This window comes from Plectropomus leopardus, chromosome 8 (genome assembly GCF_026936395.1).
Source record: "Plectropomus leopardus strain MGB_pleo_1.0 chromosome 8, ASM2693639v1, whole genome shotgun sequence".
NCBI lineage: Eukaryota > Metazoa > Chordata > Actinopteri > Perciformes > Serranidae > Plectropomus > Plectropomus leopardus.
In genome coordinates this window covers 14,475,505-14,499,908 of record NC_142183.1, presented here as the reverse complement: position 1 = coordinate 14,499,908, position 24,404 = coordinate 14,475,505, and the positions used below count along the sequence as shown (strand labels likewise).

Genomic DNA, 24,404 nt, shown 5'->3' with positions numbered 1-24,404 from the left:
CAGTTAGTTTCTAAATCTCTAATCTCCATAGAGAACATTATTAAAAATGTAAGGCCCCTGTATCACACTCCTGAAAATGTCTGAGTCATCTTGAGCATTCAAGGTTAGTACACCGACCAAACTGCTTATCGGATGGTCGAAGCTGCTACATTTCAGGAAAATTGAGTTCCCCTCCAAACTGCTGGTGGGTAAATATAGACAAACAACACTCTTCCCCTCCGCTTTCCTCCCCACGACATCATCCATCCACCAGACTGTGAAATATGGATCCAAATATCCAAATAATAGTCTGGAAATTGGAATTGTGTTTTTCAACTTTACTCTCTGAAGTGTATAAGTAATCAAAATGTAATTAAAAGTTTATGTGAGTGCATATGGTGAGTGAAATAATAACTAATTTCTTCACCTCCCCTGGACGTCCTCATTTCTACAACTTTATCCTTCACCTGGACAGCCCGAGGCTCCCGCTATGATGCAGATGAGCCTCGTCAGTGGAAACACTCACACACATATGCTCACAGTTGAATCTAACCAGACACGATGCATGCAGTCCCACTTGCAGAAACCAACACTTACTCATCTCCAGGCCAGCATAATTCCAGGATTGTCCCTCTGTCTTTTCCTTTCTTTGTTTCCTCTTCCTTTCTTGTTCTCTCTCTATAGATGATGCACACTTGGGCACAAACTAACCCCTTACAAAAAATGATGAAAAAAAGACTCTTGCCTGTTTCTTTGAATTTCCTCTCAGGACCATATTAAAGAGCTGGAGTGAAACGAGCTTTGCCAAATCTCTTGTGTTTTGAATAAGAGCATGAAAGAGTGCAAGGATAAGGACTGACAGTCTGAATTCCAGAGATAAGTTTTGATGTTAAGGCTGTATCTATGCAGGATGCAATCAAGAGTGTGGAGTTAGCAGGAAAGACAAGGTCGGCTTTCAGAATAATGGCAGCCATGACAGCTGTAGATAAACAGTCAGGTGCTATTGAGGTCAGTGTCGTTCTAGCTCAGCACCTGCTTCACTCCGTCATCTATCCATTATCTATCTGCAGCTCTGCACGCTACTCAGCTGATTAAACATCAGTGATTAATCTATGCAACGATCTAAAGTTCATGTCTTTTATTTGTCAGGCTCATTTGCATATGGAGATCTACGAACAAATGACTCTTTGAGAAATCCACTTAGTTCTTTCAATCCATTACACTTAGAGTTGAAACTGTGAATACTTCGTCACCCATATCTGGGCGCAGTGGTGAGCACTGTCACCTCCCAGCAAGCAGGTACAGATTTCTTGGAGGTGATAGTACACGATTTCACAGAGGAATTATTGATACCACAACTTCCGGTTGATCCGCTCGGGTTTTGAAAAATTATGCAATGCAATAACACCTCTTGTAGCACCTGCTGCATCACGCCTGAGGAAGCCAGTTCCTGCCGACAAGCACAAAGCCATAGCATCATGTGACCTATAAAATCGAAAAAAGTGTTTCCATTGCAGTTTTGCGAAATATGGCTTTTTTGAATCACCTGAAATAACACCTCATGCGAGCATTATTTTTTTGCGATAAATGGAAAATTTTCTCAAAATGTATGTGTTCCCATTAGGCGCGTTTTATGTTTGCAATTTCAATTTCCACAATCTGAGGGTTAATGGAAACCCGCCCTGTGTGGGAGTTTGGTGTTTTTCCCCTCTGTTAATGTGGGTTTTTTTCAAGTTGCTCCACTTCCTCCCACAAGGGCGAGCATATTGTACTTGTACAGCTCATCTCATCACAGCCTTATTAAAAAAGAGCCAAAGATCAGATGACATGAAGTTAATTAAACAGCAGAAATAAAGTTAAAGCATACAGAATAAGATCATGACAGAAAACAACATTTAGAGTCCAGATCTAAAAACAGACTTAAAGTCTTTGAGCTTAATTAAAAGCAGTGGCTTAAAGATAGGGGAGGAATAAGAGGAACAAGAGTTGAAGAAAGTTTCAGATCTTGCAGCAGAAGATCAGATATGTATTTTTGTCCTAAATCATTACTCATTTATAAATGAGAAGCCGCATTTTAAAACTGACAGACTGGAATCTGAAGTTGACTGAGAGCTTTTTTTAGACCAGAGAAAAGGCTGTTACAGTAGTTCAAAGGCATGGACTCAATTTTTAAAATCTTGTTTGGACAGGAATTTTTAAATTGTTGCTAAAATGTTAAAAATAAAGTGACATTGTTATTGTTTTGTTGTAGCTGTTAAAGATAGAGTAACATTTTTTTTCTTTTTAATTATTATCACGTAATAATATAATTCTGTGGACTCCTTCTACAATCCAGTGTTTTTGCAGGCCCATGAGCGAAGTGCAGGCATGACTTTCTTTCCTCCTCTGCAGCAGTTGTCTTTCGCGTGGTGGATAATTGATCTGCCGATCCATTCACAGCTGATCAGATCACATTGATGGATGAGAGGAGCTGTATGCTGATGTTTGTAAGTGAACGTAAAGTTTTAAACCCAGCAGAATGAACAATTAAGTTTCACTTTCAATGCGCCCGACACTCTGCTGCGATGTCTCTGCCATAAGTGTGCTATAAATGACTGAATATCACAGTAGCACTCCTAATTAACAGTCCAGCGCCCTCATTTGTGGAAGCAGATGATTTCGTTGTGGTGGGCCGCAACAAATAAATTATTGTGTGGGAACCCTGGAATGAAAAGGCAGCATCTTTGGTCTGGTGTCTAGGTATTATTAAAATCTATGGTTCAAACTGTTAACATAGGCAGCAGCACTGGTCAAACACTTTTTCTTGCTCTAAATGTTTTCAGAAACATATTTTAGAGTACTGTTTAGTTGTGAAATGAGAACATTTGTTTCGGCGAATGGGCAGTGGAGTTTTTTTTTTTTTTTTCAGCTTGACTGTTTCCGACATGGCAGCCAGGTCACAAACGTTCTCATTTTACAGCTAAACAGTAGATAGAAAAAAGATTTTTAGGTGATAAATCAGCTGCCTACTTTGACTGCAGTTCACGGGCAGTGACTGACAACTGCATTAGAGACTCAGTTTTGATTGGTTGTTTTCGTTTATGTACTGCGAGGCTATTAGAAGCACTGTGAGGAGGCAGAGGAATATGACATTTTTTTCACAGACTGTCTCATGTACCGCTGTGTAGATAAAGTGACACTTTTAGCAAATATGATAAAAAGTTAGTTTTATAAAAGTTGCCAACTAAAGCTTTAAGAAATATGTCAACACTAAAACTTAAAGGACTGCATGATGTTTAATATTGCAGAAGCCTCTGCTGTATTTCTGAAATGTCTTCTAAAATTAATCCGTAGCTCTGAACTTCCAATTGCTTATTACACCTCTGCCAAGGAGGTTATGTTTTCGGTTCACTTTGTTTGTTTGTAAGTAGGATTATGGAAAAACTACTGGCCCGATTTTCATGAAACTTGGTGGAAAGATGTAGCATTGGCCAAGAAAGAACCAATTAAATTTTGGAGTGGATATGGATCACAAGCCAATACACAAATTATTTACACTTTTGTTCACATTGTAAGGTAGTGCAATATTAGTGGAGGTCTGCGTTCTCCCAGTGCCCTTCTGTTTCCTAATGTGTTTCCTCCAAGGTAAAGTTAAACCAAGGTATTTTCTATTATAAGCTAAGTCTAACAATTTTTTGTCGCTTGAGGTCTGCTCTATGGTGGCTGTGTAATTACCAGAAGAGCTACAGTGAAGTGTGTTCCACCGGCTGCATGTAATTTCAATCAGCAATGAGAAATTAATGCTTAACCAGCTCAGATTAATAAGTAAATCACTCCACTTTGACTAAAAGCAGTCCTCGTGTGCTAATATTGAAAATTTACCTCAGAGCTTGCAGAGCTTTCTTCACCAGTGACAGCTTCTTGCAGCCTCAAACTCAATGACAGTGAATGAATCCTTAAAATAAAGTTTATAGGTTGCTTTAACTCACAACCTCTCAGTGTTATCACTTTTCGGGGCCTAAGGGTGAAATATGAGCTGCTGGAATATCAAAATCTCTTTAAATTCTCACAATAAAGGAAGTATTTTATGACAGAAGTCAGTAATGACCTCCATAGACAGAGAGTTTAATCCAATTTAAAATCTTTTTACAGACCACATCTTGGAACAACCCCTACTCACTTGTTTTGATCTTTGGCATGTTTTTGTTGTGGCAAGTAGTGATTTGAGAGACATGATGCAAAGACACTGCATGAGGTGAAAGAGACGGGGGCATGCTGATGTTCTAAAGACAACCGGGAGTTAGTTATTGTAGTTTGGCCCTGCTTTGGCCTGCTCATCAGCATGGTCAGCAGTAGCATCAGCAGCATTTGCTGTGAAAAACAGCTCATGGTGGCAATGAAGGTACTTTAAAGCCCTTAGTGCCTAACTGCTGCTATTTGTACACAATAACTCAGTCAACTTCCAAGGGAGGAAAAGGGGATTGCAGCAGACTGATTGTCTTGCAGCCTTTAATTGTTCAAACAAAATTCTCTTGTCTGCCCTTTATGTCTCTCCTGGAAGTCCGCAGTCCTCAAGCTGAGAAGCACCTGATTCAGCTGCATACTGCTGGGACCCTGTTTCAATCAAAACTCATTCACACTACCTGAGGATATCATCGGCTCCAATGTTCATCACAAATTAACATATGCAAATCCCTCTAGATATAATACAAAAAGAAAATGTTCCTTAAAACTCAAGAACGTGCCTGAGAATCATCCAAGCAAATTAAAGCTGAGAAATGGAGCCAAAACAAAAGTGCCACAACTGCAGTTCCTCTGATGGCCACTTGAGTGTGGCTCCCAAAGCAAGAGTGTCCCCATTTAAAGTGTTAATTCTGACTGAGGGGGAGTCCAGTGTCAGACTTTGAAAAACCTGCTCTACTACATTAGAATAAAGACAATATACCGCAAACTATTTACCAAAACTGCACAAATAGAATGACTGCGAATGTATTTATGTGTATTCGTACATCATGACAATTATTTGTTCTTATGTTGATTCCTGATCAGGAAACATAAGTGCACCACATAAGTTCACTAAATCCATGTGTACTACATGTAATGAAATACATCGGCACTGTGCATGTCTCCAGCCACTTGGTTGGAAAGCAGCAAATATCCCTAAACAAGAGAAATAAGAAGGCACTGCTTGTTGACTGAGTGGGTGTATGAAGTGTTTAGCGAACATCCTGCTCAAACTAATTTGAGATGCAGAAAGCCAAATGAAGCCAAATAATTTAGTCCTTACCCAGAGTCACGCCATGGCAAAACACCATAAATCAAAGCCACCACAGAATCCGCCAGACGGATGTTCACTGATCACAGCAACATATTGTATCTTGTGAGGAAAAGAGAGCCTTTAATGCCGGCCAGCAATATAGTCAGGTTCCTATCACACCATGGGGGTTTGGCAGTTCACATTCATTGGTTTTAACATGACTCACTGCCTCCTCGCTAAGACTGAGCACCAACAGGAGATTGACTCTAAAAATAAAGACCAGGCACCAACAGCATTTCCTCACATACTATACATCTTGTCCTGGTACTGACACAGCCTCTGAAGCGTCGTGCACAAAGAACCAGTAAGAAAACTCCCTCAATCTGGAATTTTCAAAAAGCCTAAGCTGTATTAGCAGCACTGAGGAGGAGCAAGTTGATCTCATTGACATACTCACAAAAAGGTTCTGGGTGCAAATTTGGCGATGCGAAAGAGGACCTCTGGAGAATACGTCAGGATTTAATATGTTAAGAGCAAGGGCTCACAGCAACATCTACTGGCACATGGAAAGGTCAACATGATTGGACAGGATCAGAAAGGTCAAGCCAGTGAAATAATCAAACATCTGAATCCCTGTGGTTTAGTCCAGGTTTATTCCACAGCTCTTGGATCTTTGGGAAAGGAGCCCAAAGTAAAAACTGCCGGCTTAAACTCACTGCCTTCAGATCAGTGACCCTCTGCCCTTTGCCAAAGAGCAGGATTTAACAAGAGGAAACATTGTCGAACAGGGCAAAGAGTTCTGTAGTCTTGTAGCATTTCACCAACTATTGGATTGGTCTGCATAGCAATAAGTTTGAACTCTTAACACTGCAGTTTCCATAGGAACTAAGTAAGGCGGCTATCAGCTCACAAGACAGATTGATGAGACCCTTTAAGCACAGGAGCAAGACTATTTATGTTCAAAACACAGCCACGAGGCACAGAGAATGCTTTGGACATTAATTAGGAAGGATTATGACCTAGCTTTATGAAACATAATGAAATACCTTGATATTTTGCATCATGTAAGCTACTTCTACAGCACAAATATCACAAAAATAAACATTGCCTGAAGCGGGGTGCCTAATCTAAGATGGAAAGTCTTTCCCATCAGAAAACAGAACTAGTAAGAGAAAAAGAAGCACAAGAACACGGCTAAGTATTTTGCTGTGGGGGAATACACAGAGGGCAGTTAATTTACTTGACTTTTGTATGAGAATTTATTTAATGAAAGTGATTCTGTAAAGAGAAAAATATCTTCAAAGCTATCACTCTTGATGTCCCACACTGATTTACTCTCATGTAATATTCATTATTTGTATTTAACCTGATTGGATCACTCTTTCCGTCTTTTATATTTTAAAAAGAAGGCAAAGACACACACCCTTGTCTACATCAGCAGAGTTGAGGTGGAGCAGGTGAACAGCTATAGGTTCCTTTGAATTACTATCACTGAGAACCTGTCTTGGTCATCACACATCACCACCCAGGTTAAAAATGCACAGAAATGGCTCTACTTCCTAAGGAAACTCAGAAAGGCTAAATTCCACAGCAAGATCCTGGTTAACTTCTACAGAGGAGCAATAGAAAGCATACTGACTGAAAACATCATGAACTGGCATGGTTTGTGCACGGTCAAGGACAGGAAGGCTCTATAACGGGTGATTAAAACTGCCCAGAACATCACTGGTTCCCATCTGCAGAGCATCAGCAACCTCGGTGAAGTGAGGTGGCTGCACGGAGCCCGAAGGATACTGAAAGACAGCAGCCACACCAGCCACAGTCTGTTCATCCTGCTGCCATCTGAAAAAAGATACAGAAGTAGCCACTGCCAAACCACCAAACAACAGAGCAGCTTCTTTCCCCTAGACTGTGAGCCTCCACAACTCCTCCTTCCATGCCAAAAAGATATAGCAGGATTTAGGTCAACTTTAATTTCCTTTCTTCTAAAACCACGTTTAAGAAAAATGACAAATAAATCTACCTTGTACCTTGTCACAGTTGTGCACAATTCTACATTAATGCACATATACATACACAACAGCACCAGCACTTAGCAACAACGTAACAACTCAAAAACAATTACATTTTACAAATAATGCTAAAATAAGCTACAATTTATAATGAATACACCATACAACCTAAAGTGTACTTACAGGTGTTGCCTTCTGAGGGCTCAAATGAGAGGATTGCAGTGGGTATCTGCTACTCTGCAAAGTGGTCCACAATTAACTCGCTTATTTCCAGCTTTAGATCTGAGGCAGGCATTGAACCAAAGGCAGAATTACTGCTAATGAAATAAATTCATTTAACCTCATGGGATAAAGTTAATTCACAAGATTGAGTTCAATGTTAACAAATTTATCCAGCTAAGATGCTAAACTACTGTGGTAAATACTGCTAAATATTAGCATGTTTGCATTGTGATTACAGTCATGTTAGCATGCTGATGCAAGCATTTGAATCAAAGCCAACATCATAGAGCTACTGGCATGGCTGTAGACCCTCTAGTCTTGTAAATAAATGAAAATATTTTTTTTAAAAGTCTCTTTTTTGTGCATGTATTTTGGTTTTTTTGCCCACCGCAACAACATCATGACAGCTGGTATTGTTTTCACCTTGTGAGTCTGTGTGTCATCGTGACATGTGACTCTGGTGACACCTATTGTGGTGGGAACTACCACAGAGGCAGTTTTCCAAATTGCCATAAAAAAACCTTGGCATTGTACATTCCTTCAAACAACAGATATGTTTGTACATTAAAACGTTACACTTCAACAATGCTGTAGATAAGGTGTGGTTAGGCTCAGGCACAAAAAACACATGATTATAATTAGGAATAGTTCAGTCCCTCAGTCCCAGCGAGAAAAGGAGCAATGTCTCGTTAAAAAACAAGTCTTGTCAAAGAACGACCACTTTTTATGCATAAATGCCCAGTAAACAAAGTGGTGACGGTCACTACAACACACCCATGTTTGGTGCCTAAATAAACACGCAAACACAGCAATATCACGCTGAATCACAACCGCTTTTGTTGTTTGTTACTTTCCAACAGTGGTCTGCAGCTTGGCAGGCAGGCTACTGTGCAGATATCTAGGGGTCAAAATAAAGGCTGAGTTTAGAGATGGGTGTGGTCTGATTAAGGGCACCGGAAGTAGAGAGTAGGAAGTAGCGAAGAGGCCATTAGCCTCCTCAGTTAACGTCCCTTGACAATGTTTCCCATTAATAACAAAGACTATGGCGAGCCGTCATAGTCTAATTTGTGCCGCCATAGTCTCAATGGAGCTGGACTACTAATTAGGAGCGGTATTAATTAAGTTAATAACACTGTTGGGTTATTTAAAGTGCAGTAGCAGCAGAGAGGAGCAGCAGAACATCAGGTGCATTAAAAGTGAAAGTAAACTGTTCATTCTGCTAGGCCTAAAATTGTCTATCACTTACAAAAATCTGCAAATATTTAGGCTCTTCTATTAATCTGATCAGCTGTAGACATATCAACAGATCAGCTACACACCCCACGAGTGACATTCAGCTGTGAAGGAGATAAAAAAAAAACTCTGCTGCGCTACAATCACAGACCCGCAAAAAGTGTCGTATATTAGAGTGACACCACAGAATGCCATTACAGTGAGACCTCCACACATACGCTGGTCATCTGTGGGAAAAACTGCTTGCCCATATTTGTTTTAATTCATGGATCACTATATTGCAGCTGGAGTGATTTCATCTTCAGCTGGTCTCTGGTATTTCTTCCCATCATTCGCTTTCCTTCTTTTTCTTTCACTTGTGTTTAAAAACTGAACTGAAGCTCTGCATGTTATCTATCATTTTGCTGCAAATTGAAGACTATGGAGAAAAATATGCAACACTGTCTCAAGGCTGCTCTCACAAAGATCGTCACTGCTTGAAACCACTAAACATTGAACAGTGTCTGATATAGAGCTGCGTTCCTTCATTAAATACCCCCCCCCCATCCTGAAGACATCCCATGTAATGGCATATGTCAGTAATGGAGCGAGCATCCTGGGCAGCACCAAATAAAAGCAGACAAAATTAATTGCAGCCTGCCGTGGTGACCTTTTCTATTTGATAAATCATAAAGCCTGAGAGACTGCCATTTGGCCTCGTAGATGGGAAAAACACAGCTTTGAGAAATGATCTTGGATCTCAGGATCTAGAGCTGTATCGACCTGGCCGGTTTGTGCTTGCAGTGCACATACAGCACGCACACACGCAAAATTTGTATTGCTTGAAATGGGACAGAGCCGCATTTCCTTGGTGCTCAATTAAGCTTCAGCAGGAGGAGCCACGCTAGCCTCTGGACTGTGAATAATGTAGACAGTCATTAGGTGTTTTTATACTAAATTTTAAGGTGAAACCACATTTTATCAGCTATGTGAGACAATATCAGGGCAGAGGCTTCCGAACTTGCCAAGTGTTCAATTCATTAGTTATCTGCAGCTTTTGACTGAATAATTTAGATGAAGGAGAGGAATGAGGAGCTAGACAAAACATAAAACTAATCAGTTAGTAATAGATTTGTGGCAATTATTTTCAAGGTGAAACACAATTTTAGAGAGTTGAGTTTGATTTCTGAGTGATTTCATCATGATAAAGCAGTCAGAGTTATCTATTAAATACTGTACAATGTCAGGTCATGAACTCAGCAGCTCGTTCAAAGTGCTTGAAGGCTGAGATGTTTTTCTGTATCAAACAACTCAGCTCAAACTCAATTAATCACATTTACATTGTATTAAAATATACATGTTGCATAACGTGTTTTAGCTTACACAGACATGCACTAATCCACAATGAACGAGCATTGAGTTACAGCTGAATTGATTCCCATTGTTCTTTGTTCTCTTGGAAATATGATTAATTATTTCTGCACTGTGTTAAAGCAAACTTTAGATCTGTTATTAAAATTGGATAATAAGTAAACAGACAGAATATTCAGCCCAGAAAGGCTACAGCAGGATGAGATGAAACTGAAAGGACTACAAAGAAGAAAAATCTATAACAGTTTACTTCTGTATGACTTGTTCTGGGGTCACTTATAGACCCAACTTTTCAATGTACCGCACTGTATCTATAACTGTACAGAAGATATTTTCCATTTCAGCAACATTAATTCAAATTGGGTTTATTTTCTTAGTTTTGCCCTTTAATCTGAGCCTCCTACGAGTTTTTACAAACTGGATCAGCATCAATGCTGATACTGACCTTGTTAAGTGTTTTGTCCTCATTGGATACAATATACCAGCCACTTTTACTTTTTACAAAACACAATTTAAAGAAAAACTTAACACCAGCCAAATACTTTGCTTCTGATGACTTTCAGTGATTAACCTTCTCACACTGCTGCACTGATGTAGATGTATACTCCAGGGTGTGTCAGTACACTGAAGTCATGACTGGGTGTGGTTACAGGTTCAGCAGAGTACACTTTGATCACGCCAAGCAGTGATGTTACTTGAGATTAAAGATGAAAAAACACTACTCAAAAATGTGTTTTTCTCATGTTTTTATCCCCTAAAAAGTCTGATCTTGACTATACTGTCTCGTATCTGTGAAAAAGTTTGTCATTTGACAAGTGTTTTCAAATTCCTCTACTGAAGGGGGCCATTGTTTGTGTGCTTCCCTAAAATCTGAGATTCAAACGTATACCAGGGAAAACTAGATTAAGCAAGTCACTAATATCAAAGTAAATCGTTGTCTAATACAGAAAACACATACCAACAAAACCTCCATCACAGAGCAGACTTGTCAGAACAGTTGGATTTTGCGTAATAAAAGTTTGGACAATGACCTTGGTAGATGGTGCTGTTTTTAGATGTAAACTGGACCCTGGAGCTTGCTCATAGCCAATATTATTCTAAGTTTCACAACTATTAACACTGTGTCAACCCCTGCCAGTTGGCCTACCAGATGCTAGCTACACTTATTATCCATTTTGGTTGCTCATTTTGGTGCACAACAGACCCCTCATCCGAGTTCGACTGAGGTTTAAACAGCTGAATCTCAATGTTTTCTCTAATACTAATGCTAGCTATCTTGATGCCTACTGCTCTGTCTCAAGTCAACCAATCACAAGCAGCTCTGCAGAAATTGTAAAGAAAAACGTACTGCAATCAAATTTTTCAGTTAGGGTGAAAGTGAGATCTGCTTCAAGCGCCTTTTTACAGTCTTCTTTTTAACTATCATGTGGGAAAACCATGTTAAACTAATTATTAGTACAGTGTTTACCACAGGATGAGAGGGTTTAACTATAGCTAACAACAATGGCAGGGAGGTCCTTGAATGCAGGCAGAGCTCTCCATGAGTTCTTTCTTTCTGCAGCAGCAGTTTGTGACTCGCTGGGTGGATAATTGATCTGTTGATCTGCTCAGAGCTGATCAGATCAGATCAGATGAGAGGAGCACCTGCTGCAAGTTAATGCACACTTTAAAACCCAGCAGAATGAATGGTTAAATTTGACTTAAAATGCACCTGACGATCTACTGCTCCATCTGTGCCAAGAGGATACTCTGCTGCTCCAAGAGTGTGGTGCAATTAATAATCGAATGGTATGTATATTTCAACAGCACTCCTAATGAACGCTCCAGCTTCAGAAATAGAACATCTATTTGTGGTAGCAGATGTTTTAATCGTTGCAGGCCGCAACAAATAGATGAGTGTGTGGAAAACCATGTAGTGCAAGTTTGAGTAGGAGTTTGAAAATCTCCAGTTAGACTTTGTGATGTGTACTGACACTTAACACAAATGGGAATGATGCCAGTTTGTTCAACAAACAGTGGTTATGCAGTTAATTTAAAAAAAAAAAAAATTAAAAAAAAAAAAAGCAATATACTGGATCTGCAATAATTTCTTATCGTGTGCCTCACTATTTTGTGTGTATAATCCAAATATTTGTAAACTTATTACAATGGATGATTTTCTGACATATTTTTACTACGAAGATGTAGTAAGATGCCAGTCATTTCACTTTGACGACCTTGCATATTTATTTGAACTTTAATGCCAAAAAAAAAAAGCCAAAATCAAGAGGACAGATGAGAAATTGAAGCGGAAGCAGGACAATGTGTAGATCATCTACACTGTACTTTTAGGAGATGTCTGTGGCCACTGCATACTGTGAGGAAGGGGAAACATAGCCAGGCTCAATAGAAAAGCCAAATCAAACTGAATTTATTTTGCTGCTAAAATGACAGGGTTAAAGCTTATGTTGCTTGTATTAATGGCTGCTGTTTTAAAGCTGTAATTAGCGGAGCTGCAGTCTCTGCAATGAGTGCAGTGATGCAGGTGAGTAAAATGTTATTATGGTCAAAACTGTGAACTGTGAATAACAGGCACAGGCTAAGGTAGACTTACAAGTGTCCTCCAATCGTGAAAAAAGAACAAAAAAGGAGTGAGTTGTGTGGATTATGATTTTATTTATGTATTTTACTTTTTCAAACTCGACATTAAACATCATCTTCCAGGGAACAATACATAAAAAAATGTTTAATTCATAACAGCTATAATACCTGCTTTAAAGATTTGCTAGAAAATGGTCCGCCAGCAGTGTTTTTTTCTCCTTCATAGCCTGAAGGTTAAACCGGGGAGGGGGAAGATTGGGAGTCATTTCTAATGAGTTCATCATCTTGTCTATGGTGAAGGGGATTTCAAATCGCCATAAATACACTATTATGTCTCTAGAATGATTTGAAACCAGGTGACTCACAGCAATTATCCAAATAAGTCCATCCCATTTCCTGAATCTAAAAAATAAAGAGATAAAAGGGAAAAAGGAAAGAACACTGTGAGAGGCGTGGGCCGGAGCCACAACACACATCCGCTGCATGAATTTTAAGAAGCAAGCCAACATTAAAAAAAAAAAAGAAAAAAAAAAAAAAGATGGAGTTGAGTAACTGAGCAGTGGAGGACACACCCTAGGTCACACTGCCAGACACGACACCGCGCTGATCAGAACATCAGAACACGTCAGCTTTAATTGGAGCACGTTAGCACATGAGCAGAAAATGAAGTGTGACCAGTGGAGAGCAAACGCCACGTTGCTCTAACCAGACCTGACGCACAAGAGCTATCGGTTCACTTCAAGAAATAAGATTTAGTGGAAACAGTATATCAGCGTTTATGTTTCTCAGCACAGTTTAGGAAAAAAAAAAGTTGCAACAAGGGGAAACAAACTCAGCAGCAGCCACAAGATGTATGTTCAATTCAGTGCAGGAGCCATTAACTCCAATTAGAGCGGAGCGGCTGCGCAGGACTGCTGATGTAATGTTATTGACCAGAGCGTCTTCTACAGGCTTAACATCCATCCTGAAAAGTTGTATATATGAGAGTCCATTTGTTCAGATTAGATGTAGCTTTGCATTTAAATGATACACTTTTATCTTGAGCTAGAATAGACCATTAAAGTGCTGCAGTGATCACAAGCAATGATAGAGATTTTGTAAACAATGAATTTTAACTTTAAAAAAAAAAAGGCAGTTGTCACTGACTAATTGTCACATGTTTAATCATTCATCCACTGCGACATGCTGCTGTCAGAAGGGGAAAATTGAGTGTTATTCAGCATGAAAGCAGAAATGTTCCAGCGCTGAATATTTAGTCGAACCCCCTGTCCCACATGCTGGCAAACACAGATAAAAAGAGAAAACAACCAAAGCCACCATCTCTGGAGCAGAGGATGACAGGATTAAGAAATAACATCACCATCACGTCTGCAGCTCACCGCACTGCTGCCTGATAGTCATACTGGGCAAAATGTATGATCTCTTTTACAGTGTGGACTTCTAATCTTCCCTTCACCAGAAAAATGTTGAACAAGACTGAGAGTCTGCAGCCGTGTCAGTGGCTCTGTGAGGCTGAAATTAGGCACAGCTGTCATTTGCGCTAAATGCTGATAAGCTGATTTTAAGTAGGTGTAATGTTTACCATGTTGTTCTCTGTCATATTTAGCATGTTAAAGTAGATCTTGTAGGGTTGCCACTTGAAATATTCAGATTATCAGTTGGAGACCCTCAGTTGATTGAGTTTACTCCATGGTACAAGCAGCTGCAGACATGCAGGCAGAGGCACAGAGGAAGAGTGACTTTGCACGTAAGGACAGAGATAAAAGTCTATTCCCTTCAGTTTAGAAGTGTGAAATTTACAGCTCATGGCAGCTTATTACACAACAGTCTCTGGCTTTTGCTTGATATATAGTGTCAGCAAAAAAATATACAAGAACATTTGCAATCTATTATTAGTACTGTAAGGTTGTTTACTATACTACACAAATGCTACTGTCACAATGAGCCCTATGCAAAACGTAGGCCTTTGTGCAGTGCTGATAGTCTTTGCCTCCAGTTGCCTGCCCTTCATCTGGACAGCCCGCCAATGTATGACATCATACGCAAAGAATGACCAATATTCCACTCTGCTGGTGTGGGCAAAAACACAAGCTGACACAAAAACATGTCCACAAAGACTGAGAGAAAACTGGTACACACCTGCACTGATGCAAACTCAAATATCTATCACATCCTTGCATGCTTTCTCTTTCTGTGTCATTTACGCATCTCCTATCCAACGCTCTGACCGCTCTTAGTTATAAATTGCAAATTAAGTAACTGGTCGTTGCTCCTCTCCCCCTCCCATCCTGCCATATTAAGGATGACTTGCCACGTGGGGCCACACTGTGAGTCGGCCCTCGGAGCAGCTTCGGGAGCAAGGCCTGCGGTGCTGGGCAGTAAATAACCAGCATAAACGTGTCGCAGGAGACAACCCGCAGACACCAACCCATTTAATGTTAATAGGAAAGCATCGGTTACCAGATTCTAAATAATAGCTTGCAGTCACGATGGCCAAGGATAGGTACCGCAGGCGCAGGAATTTATGGAGTTAGCAAATTGCTTTTCTATCCCCATTCTTCCCCCATTTGTCCATTTTGCCATCTCTCAGCACAGGGTGAGGATGATTGAGAGGTGCAGGGAGATGATGGGACTGTTGCAGCCTGTCTGACTGAGCACACCTGTCCTACGGCCACAGAGCTCCGGATGATGATGCTGCAAGGTGTACAACAACTATCCGTCCATCTGGGTCTCAGGAGGGACAGCCACTTGACAGGGCACTGAGATATTTTTATTCCAGCAGGGCCTGGGGTGTTTGGTTGTGACCAGTGGCATTTTTGTTGGGACAGGAATTGAGGATGCACAAGACACAGCTGGTTTGTGGTCAGTAATGTTAAAAGAGGTTATATACAGGAACAGAGCACACTGTCCTCCAACTATTCAAATAATAATAATAAATTATCTAATTACTTTTTAAATATTTATTCACTTAAAAAAGAATGTTTACAATGCCTAAGCTAGTTGTGAAACAAAGAATTAGGCAGTTAAAGGTTTTGTATGCAACAGCAGCACTGCTGCTATAGTTTAGCACTGTTTATAGTGTTAGCACTGTCAGCCACCTCCATTTAGAGAACTGTGTCCAGAAAACATATAAGCTCTCAATTTTACATGAAGCCCTTTTAATGTTTTTAATAAAAATATTTCTGTTGAAAATCAGATTTTGGAATACAACTCAAAGAAAACTTTTTTAAATGCCTTTAGTAAAAGTTAAATCAAAACTGAAACTTTCAACATCATATACAGCAAGTTTCCTGCAACTTTTTTTATAAAGTTCAGTGAAAATTTAAATAAAAAATGTATGAATAAAAATATCTTCCTGAGGTTTTACAAGGTAAAAGTTCCTCCCATGCTGACATTTTCCCGATACAGATAATCAGCAAAATGCAAAATATCAGCCCTGATAATCGGCGAGGCTGATAATCTGGCAACCCCTAGTTTTCACCTGCTGCAATTTCCTTATAAACGACTGATAGGTACTGCCCATGTGCAGCTCTCAACAGAGATAAGAAGGAAGCAAGATTGCTCAGTCCATAGAAATTTCCATCATCTGCTATGGAAAAAAATGTTTAATTATTTTTTTACCACTTCCCTGATTGGGTTATTGAGTTGGCAGATTTACTTGCTAGGCATGGCATTTTATTTGCCCTGGACAATTGTGCAATCCTTATTGTTAAGCCATGTAAGGCTGGCAATTTTCAAAAGCTTGTTAATGTTAAAAAAAACATGAAAAGACCAACAATAATAATTTGTTAGTCTCTTTGTACTATTCACCCCACCCCCCCACCCCCCATTGGTTTTATTTAAATCTTTAAAAAGCAACTTAGCACCTTCTGAAAACCATGTTTTTGTTGATCTGCAGAGGTTTAGTGATTACCTTGCTGCAATGATGTGCAAGTGTACTCCAGGACCCTGTGACATCACTGTTAGATGCCATTAAGAGGTACAGAGTTCACTTTTAACCTGAAATTTCCAACCAGAAACACTGCTTGTCAGCTTGACGCTGTTACTCTTTAAAAACAGGTCACAGACTTGTGCTTTCATCAGCTGGGCTCTGTAGTTTTTAGCAAATATTATTCAAACAGGAATAAATATATTTGTTAAGGACTATTTTCAGCTGTGGCTTTCATAGATATTTACAGCACCAGGACCATTGTACGCCGCATCAGCTCAAATAAATGACAGTGTCCATGTTCTCTTTAATGAAAGCTCATAGATGTCGTTTTAATAATTGTGAACAACAATGGAGGTCAGAGGCTCCGGGGAATGACATACATCAAGCTTTGGGACTACAGACAACACTTATTAGAGTGATCATTTGGTCTTTTCATGGGATTTGTTGACAATAATTAATTATCCTTTAACTGAGAAGACAAGGATGAGACAATTAGGTTTATAATGCGACAGGTTTCTAAGAGATTACTTCTAGACAGACTTTCACTCTCTTCAGGTGATTACCAGTAAACCCAGCATTAGTGTAACTCAACCACAAAAGATACCAGCTCTTAATTGAGCGTCACAGACACCGCCTTACTCATCCAATCACTCTGACATGTTCTCTGCTCTCTGCATGCATGGTTAGAAATTAAAACATCAAACAAGGCAAGATGAAATGACAGAACAGAGAAACTTTGGCTAAAACCAATTAACACGTCATGGAGGATTATCCTGCATTTTTTAGTTTAGTGGAAGTTGTTTTTCATACTGTGCAAAAGTGAGTAGCAACAAATGTCTCCTTTTAACAGGAGGAAAACGAGTCCTGATATTTCAAGCTATGCTGACTGTGTGCAGACATTATTGCTAATTCTACTTATGTTAAGAGTGGCAGCCTTGACAAATGTCACAAACAGAAATAATCCTTTAAATACAGGGAAAATTAGTCATAAAAAGCTTGTTCACTGCAAATTTTCACTCTAGCAATGCAAAGCATATGGAAAAACAAATCACTGAGGTCTTCATGTACCTCACTGGAGAGTAAGGTGACATCAATAAGGTCAAAGCAGGGGTCATCTGTAATCAAATCACTGCTGCGGTTTAACCAGATTGACTCCTCGAGGGTCTCATAGAGGTCATGACTTGTAACTTATCACTGCGTTCCTCCGTGTTGCAAGAAAACATGACACCAGACTAATTATTCATGATCACAGAGCTTACAAGAAATCACAGCATCTGACCTAAAATCACCTTTTCATTGTAACTAAGAAAAAAAAATTTTCAGTGAGAATATGTAATGTCACTACAGCAGTTGGTAGGTTGCTAATTCTTAACGCTCCGCTAGAGTTACTGAAGACCCGGGGCAGACTTTAACAGAGGATGACATTTTCAGATCACTCTCCTGAATTAAAAAAAGGAGGGAAAAGAAAAACATGCCCGAGACAATCTTTAACACAGCTTGCTCCTCACATAACAGTATAAATAATGCAATCCCAAAATACATGTTTAGGATTCATCAGAGCAGATGAAAACAAACCATGAAAGAAACCGGCTCCTCGCCTTGAAGTATTGCGTATTTGGGATTAACCTTTCACACTCCCAAAACTGTAAAAAGACTTTTGAGCCCAGAAAAATACCAGTGCCCTAACACAGTGATTCCCAACCAGGGGTAGCTTAGCCTACTTATATCCCGGGGGGTACTGCAGCTCAACAAAGGAAGCAAAGACGCCTAAAGATAGCTTAAAGTCATGGAATAACGGCTGTGAGAGGTAGCTAAAAGTAATGGATACACAGGTCAAATTGCTAATAATACTGCTTGAATTAGATTGATAAAATGAATGGATAACTGTTGGAATAGTTAGCTGAAAGCACTCAGACCTTATTAATAGTAAGCTAAAAGTACTTGATAAATGACTGAAAAAATTATCTGAAAGTACTTGATAAATCATTGGGGAAGTTAGCTAAAAGTACTCAATAAACTGTTGAACTAGAAATAGCTAGAAGTACTCAATAAACAATTGGAAAGGTCACTAGAAATACTTGATAAATTACTGCTACAGTTAACTTAAATGTCTTGATAAACTGTTGTAAAAATGACCTAAAATTAATGATTAAATGTCTTGAACGGTAAACTGAAATTAACAATTAAAACAATTAGCTAAAATGGTGGTTTAACAGCTGAAATAGTTATCTACAAGATATGGATTAACAGTCAAAAAAAGTATGTAAAAATGGTGAAAATATTTAGCAAAAAATGATGGATTGCTGGCAAACATTGCTAGCTTAAACCAATGGATTAATTGATGTAAAACAATGTTGTGCTGGAGTAATCAATAAATGGTTAAAATAGTAAATTAAAGTATAAACTGTAGGAAAAAGTTCGCTAAAAGTCATGAATAATTAAAAAATAATGCACTAAATGACAGATGGTTGACATGATGAGTTAAAGTTAAAATAGCTGACATAGTTAGCTAAGGATAAATGTTGGATAACAAAGAGTAATGGATTAACTATTAGAGAAAAGTAATGGTTGAATTGTTAAGTTTAATGTGGTAGAAAATCGTTTAAATGATCAGCATCTGCGACTCCAAATGGTAGTACGAATGCCAACTGGACCAAACCAACCTTAACATGAACATTTGATTTTCTGAAAAATACTGCAACAATGCTCTTTTATAAATAAAAACATAAATAGTATGAAATGACATCCAGTTTGAAATTAATTCAAAAGAGCACATTTGAAACGTGGTAAGTGTCATGTAAAAGTTGTTGTTTTTTTAATCTGATGGCTGTGGGCGTACATCAGACAAAAGGTTGGGAAGACCTGCACTGACATCATCTGACTGTCCTTGTAAGGATAAATAAAGGACATTAAAATAGGATGATGCTGTGAGATTTAATCTATATCCTTCAAAACACTGCTGGAGGGAGGGTGTTGAAAATACATAACATAAAACATGACCAGGAGGCATGTAGATGGAGAGAGACGGTGACAATAGAACATCCTCGTAATCCTTTTACCGTCTTTCACAATTATAGCTCACTACTGTGTGAAGCCTTAAGAAACACAGCCTCCCCGCCAAATCTAGTTATAAAGAGCAGCACATAATGCAGCACAACGTATGCTACTCATTATTCACCATTATTAAAGCCACTGTCTGTAGAAATATTTCTCTCATTTTACATTTTCAGATGTTGTGCAGCAGCCTTTGAGATCAAAAGATGTGCAAACCTATCATCACATCAAATTGGATTCCCTGAAGATAATTCAGATGTGCTCCTGTTAGGCTTTTGGATTCTGAGGAAACGGATCTTTTAGTATAGGAGGATTACTGTCCATGAAAATTACTTGAAGCTATTTTAAATGAATGCAGATTGATAACACTAAAATGTTCTGCAGAATGACAACATAAAAGTCATTTTTCAGAGGAAATTCTCTCTGTGAGGCAGGATGTCACTTCATTCCCCCTTTGGGAGGGAAACATTATTCAGCTTTTTTTTTCTTACCAAAATAAACCACTTAAAGCTTCCTGAGACCTTCAATTTCATCCTGAACTGAGCCATGAACACCAAGAATTACCGAGCTTTATGATCAAAGATGAAAGAATACAAAACCAGCTGGTGAGAAAGAGAGAGATGCTTTTGATGTCCAAAACCAAGATGATTACTTTTTTATGAAGAGATTTTATGTTTATGTGTTTGATTGATTCTTCAAAATGAACAAAAAAAAAAATCAACATTTGGAAAGAACAGCAGTGACAAATGTACAACTGGTGTATATAGACCAGTAAATTATTGTCATGGGTCAACTATAGGTATGTAAATGTGACTGATATTCATATACTGGGAGATTTAGATGGAAAAAATAAGCAAAATCGCTTTAAATATAGGCCTGTATAGCTATGTTTGCAAGCAAATGATGCAAACAAACTTTAATTTACTTGTTGTCAGCTGTTAACACCTGTCATTCACATTGAGAGAGCAGGCTCAGATCATGTGTTTTATACTATTTTGTTTACATTTGGATTGTAAATATATGCTACTGCTGTCATATCCACAGAAGCAGCATTACTCCTCCATCCGAATATTTCCCCAATTTATCCCACACTGAGTTACGACCTGGGGGCCTTCATAAAACTGTCTTGGGGCTTAAGACGCACACCGTGTAATTGTAACCATAATTACTCGCGACATCCTGAGTTCAAATCCGGCTCAACACCTCAGTCTGCCATCACACGTCAGTCTCCACCCACACAAACCGATGAGGCAGAAAAGCCCTAAAAACGCTCTTTTCTTTCCAGCAGGAAGCGCCACTTAAGGGTAAACTTGCAGAGAAAGATCTGGCATGCTCTTTTTCTCCTCTGGTCTCCACAAAACGAGCGCACACTGGGGCGCACACTTAAAATCAGTGTCGGTAAATTTACTTCCTTTGATCCGCAATTAGTGAATGGAGAAACTGTGGTCCGTGCAGCTTGTTCATGCAGACTGAGAGCTTGTTTAGGACAACAATCAGGAAGAACAAGATGCGTTCCCAAAAAATTGCTGCCAAAACGTCCAGTTGCGCACCTTTTGTTCTGAGCTCCACCGGCCAGAAGCACACACACACAGGCAGTAGTTATCCCGAAGCTCATCTGGCAAACACCATCCATCACAGGGATGAAACCTCAGCCTCCAAACTGTGACCAGGACGATGCATAGTATCCTAACTGCAGCACAACATACACAGGAGTGACCCAAAGGCAATTAAAGAAGCCTGTCACACCATACTCCTCTGTGTGCCCTGAATATAAGGTTAACCGGCTTCTATCAAACACATTTCCTGCAGAGAAAAACACTCAAAAAAAGAAGCAGCACTAAACAATCTTACCTTTCTTTCTTTTCGGCTCAGGTATGACTGGCGCAGCTCAGTTGAATGTGTTGGCGAGGAGGTTGAAATCAGCTACTCCCGGGGATGCAGGCGAGACATGAGCTGAAGGAAAGTGAGGAGAGCAGCAGCGCAGATGAAGATTTGAAACGGCGGAGCAGCGCAGCGCTTCACCGGCGGCGGGGTCTGTGTCTCTGACATCAGCGGACTGCTTTTCTTTAAGGTGGCTCCGCTCACTCACACCAGCGCCACGGCAAACACCGGGGGTCTCATCCGGTTGGTTGGACACACGATATCACCATCTCACAAAAGCCAGAGTTGGAATAAAACGCAATACTGTCCAGAAAACTTCGGTGGCTGTGGTGTGTTATGGGAGCTGCAGGAGGGAGGCTCTGAAGTCACAGAAAACTGTCAGGATGAGATGTGGCTCAAGGTTGAGGGAGCACATCTTCCCTGCAGCTCTTCATCATTGTCGACAGTGGATTGACAGCTCGAATAAAGCCTACGACACGGAAAAACAAAGCCGTGATCACCAATTTTGTCACTTTTGACCCAACTTTCTTTTGCTGTCAAGACAGAACAATAAGCATTCATACTAAACACTTTCCCATGTGGATGCTTTTTGTAAAATTAAGACTGTCAGGTTTGCAATGCTGTCGAGCTGAAACAATGCTGCCAAACAAAATCAAATTGTTGCTTTAATACAATTATACACAGATACTACCCACTACACTTTGTTATTTATAGATACATTCCTGGTATGAATGATAAATGAAACATTAGAGCACTTACTTTTGTGAATGTGTACATGAAACTGTCTTCTGGACTGATTTTCAGTCGGATCTCCAAAGACATTTTGGCAAGAATATTTCACTCTAAGCACTTGATTTGTTACTAATATTCATTCATATATCTTAAATCAATATCTAACATTGAGATATGCGTTTAAAAAAAAAAACTATTAATTTATAAAAATCTCGCAAAGCCTGTATGTGTTCATACTTGTGCTTATTTTATTTTTATTTTATTGTATTTTTTGTTAGGTTTGTACTTACTGGTGTCACATGTATTTTCATTAGTGTTTTTTATGGACCACTGTTTTCAAAACTGTTAATTAAAAGTTTTTTTATGTGTTTAGTGGATGACAGAAAAATAATCAGTGCTGACAATAATACACACATGCAAAAATACATGCACAAATTATATATGAAGCCCGTTTCCCTCTGCACAAAAAACGACCTACACCCGCTGACATATGACTTTTTTTAATGGGAAGATGTTAAAATCGACATTAGCTCCCAGGATTGACAAGAAACGGGACAAGTCCGGGACAAAATACCGAACTTGCTAATTTTAGCCTCTATGCTAGCGCCATGCAATAAAGGGCAATGGAGGACACAACTTAACAACGTTCAGACTTAAACCAGCGCCAAGTTTGAACGAGAGACCAAATAAGCGACAAATATTCATAAAAAAAGTGTAAATGTGGAAAAAAATGTAACATTTTAACTGACCTCTGTACAGTTGAGGGTGATACACCCGAAAAAGAAACTACTACTCTAATACCCACTTTTGGTGTCCACATCTTTGAAAAACCAGCATACACATGCTAATTTGGCTGGGAAACGGTTGGAATAATTCATATCTATGTTTTATTTAGTTTTTAATGACCTAAAAACGAGAAAGCTTGGTTTCCATTACCTTCAGGAGAGCCGTTAGCTGCCATGTTGTTTCTATGGTAGCGCAGGACGGACAAAGAAAGGAAGCTGCGGCTCAAACGCGAAGGTCCTGTAATCACAAGGTTGGCGGTTCGATCCCCAGCTTCCCCGGTCCACAAAATACCGAACTAAACAACGATGACTCCTCCATCACTGAGTGTGTGTGAATGTATAGAAACTGAGCAGCACATGGCACCTTACATAAATTGCCAAATATTTAACATGTTTATAGCGACATAGTTATGAACAAGGCAAACAATCCTCAGAGGTGAGGATCAGTAGCCTATGTCCAGCTGGTCTGATAAAACATCTTCCTTTGTCCCATCTTATCTAATTCCTACTTCAGGTGCAATGTAAGTGTGTGGTACCTTTACTGACGTGTTCACTCTTGTTATTTTGATATATGGAAATGTCAAGTGATTGATGCTGCAAACCAATTTCCCCCCAGGAAAAAATAAAGTATCTATCTACATGGTAGCCTTGCATGTGCAAATGGGTGAATGTGGCAAGTAGTGTGATTATGATAGTGCCTTGAGTGGTCGAAAACAATAGTTCTGTACTAGTGCATTACTAGTCAGATGACGCAAAACTAGTTTTCACGTCTGCCACTGTAATTTTCCTACGTGTTAGGCTGACAGAGGGAAGTTTTATTTCTGCAACCTCATCTAGCTGCCATTAAATCCTGTACACTGGGCCTTTAAGTTGTTAAATTAAGCAAAAATGCAAAAAAATAATAATAATTTAAAAAAATGCTGGTCTCATCTTTTCAAATGTCTCGTATAATTTAAAATTAAAATTTAATATTTGGTGCGTTGGAGCTGTTTCTTTGTTGAGGTTGAGAAGTTAAGGATGTGACAGTTGTTGAGGATGTAACCTTGGACTGTGTAAACTTTTGACTTTTCACCATTTCTTGACTATTAAAAGCCAAAACAATCCATCAATTAATAATAAAAATAGCAGAGTGGGGAAAATAATGAGTTAAAGCCCTTAAATTGCACTAATGTTTGCTTTTTTAAGTGCCAACCTGCACGGCAAGAGTGTAGTTTAGGTGTCGACACTGGGGATGGATAACACACACACACACACACACACCAGGAAATTGGGCTTTCCCACCAGAAAATTGTGACCATTAAACACTAAATTTCCTTAATTCTGGTGATTTTCCTTTGCACCAATCTGTGCCTTTTCTGCATCAATGCATTGTGTAAATGTTTTAATTTTGTCCTCTGCAACTTTGTTAT

General features: G+C 39.3%; 1 protein-coding gene across 2 annotated transcripts in view; it reads right to left on the bottom strand.

Moving 5' to 3' along the window:
• Window positions 1-21,581, bottom strand: part of drp2 (dystrophin related protein 2) — a 214,657-nt gene extending 193,076 nt beyond the window's left edge. For both annotated transcript variants that reach the window (XM_088080931.1, XM_088080933.1), the window contains exon 1: window positions 21,449-21,581. The gene's annotated coding sequence lies outside the window, so the exon portion shown is untranslated. The remainder of the gene's footprint in view (window positions 1-21,448) is intronic.
• Window positions 21,582-24,404: the final 2,823 nt, after the last annotated feature.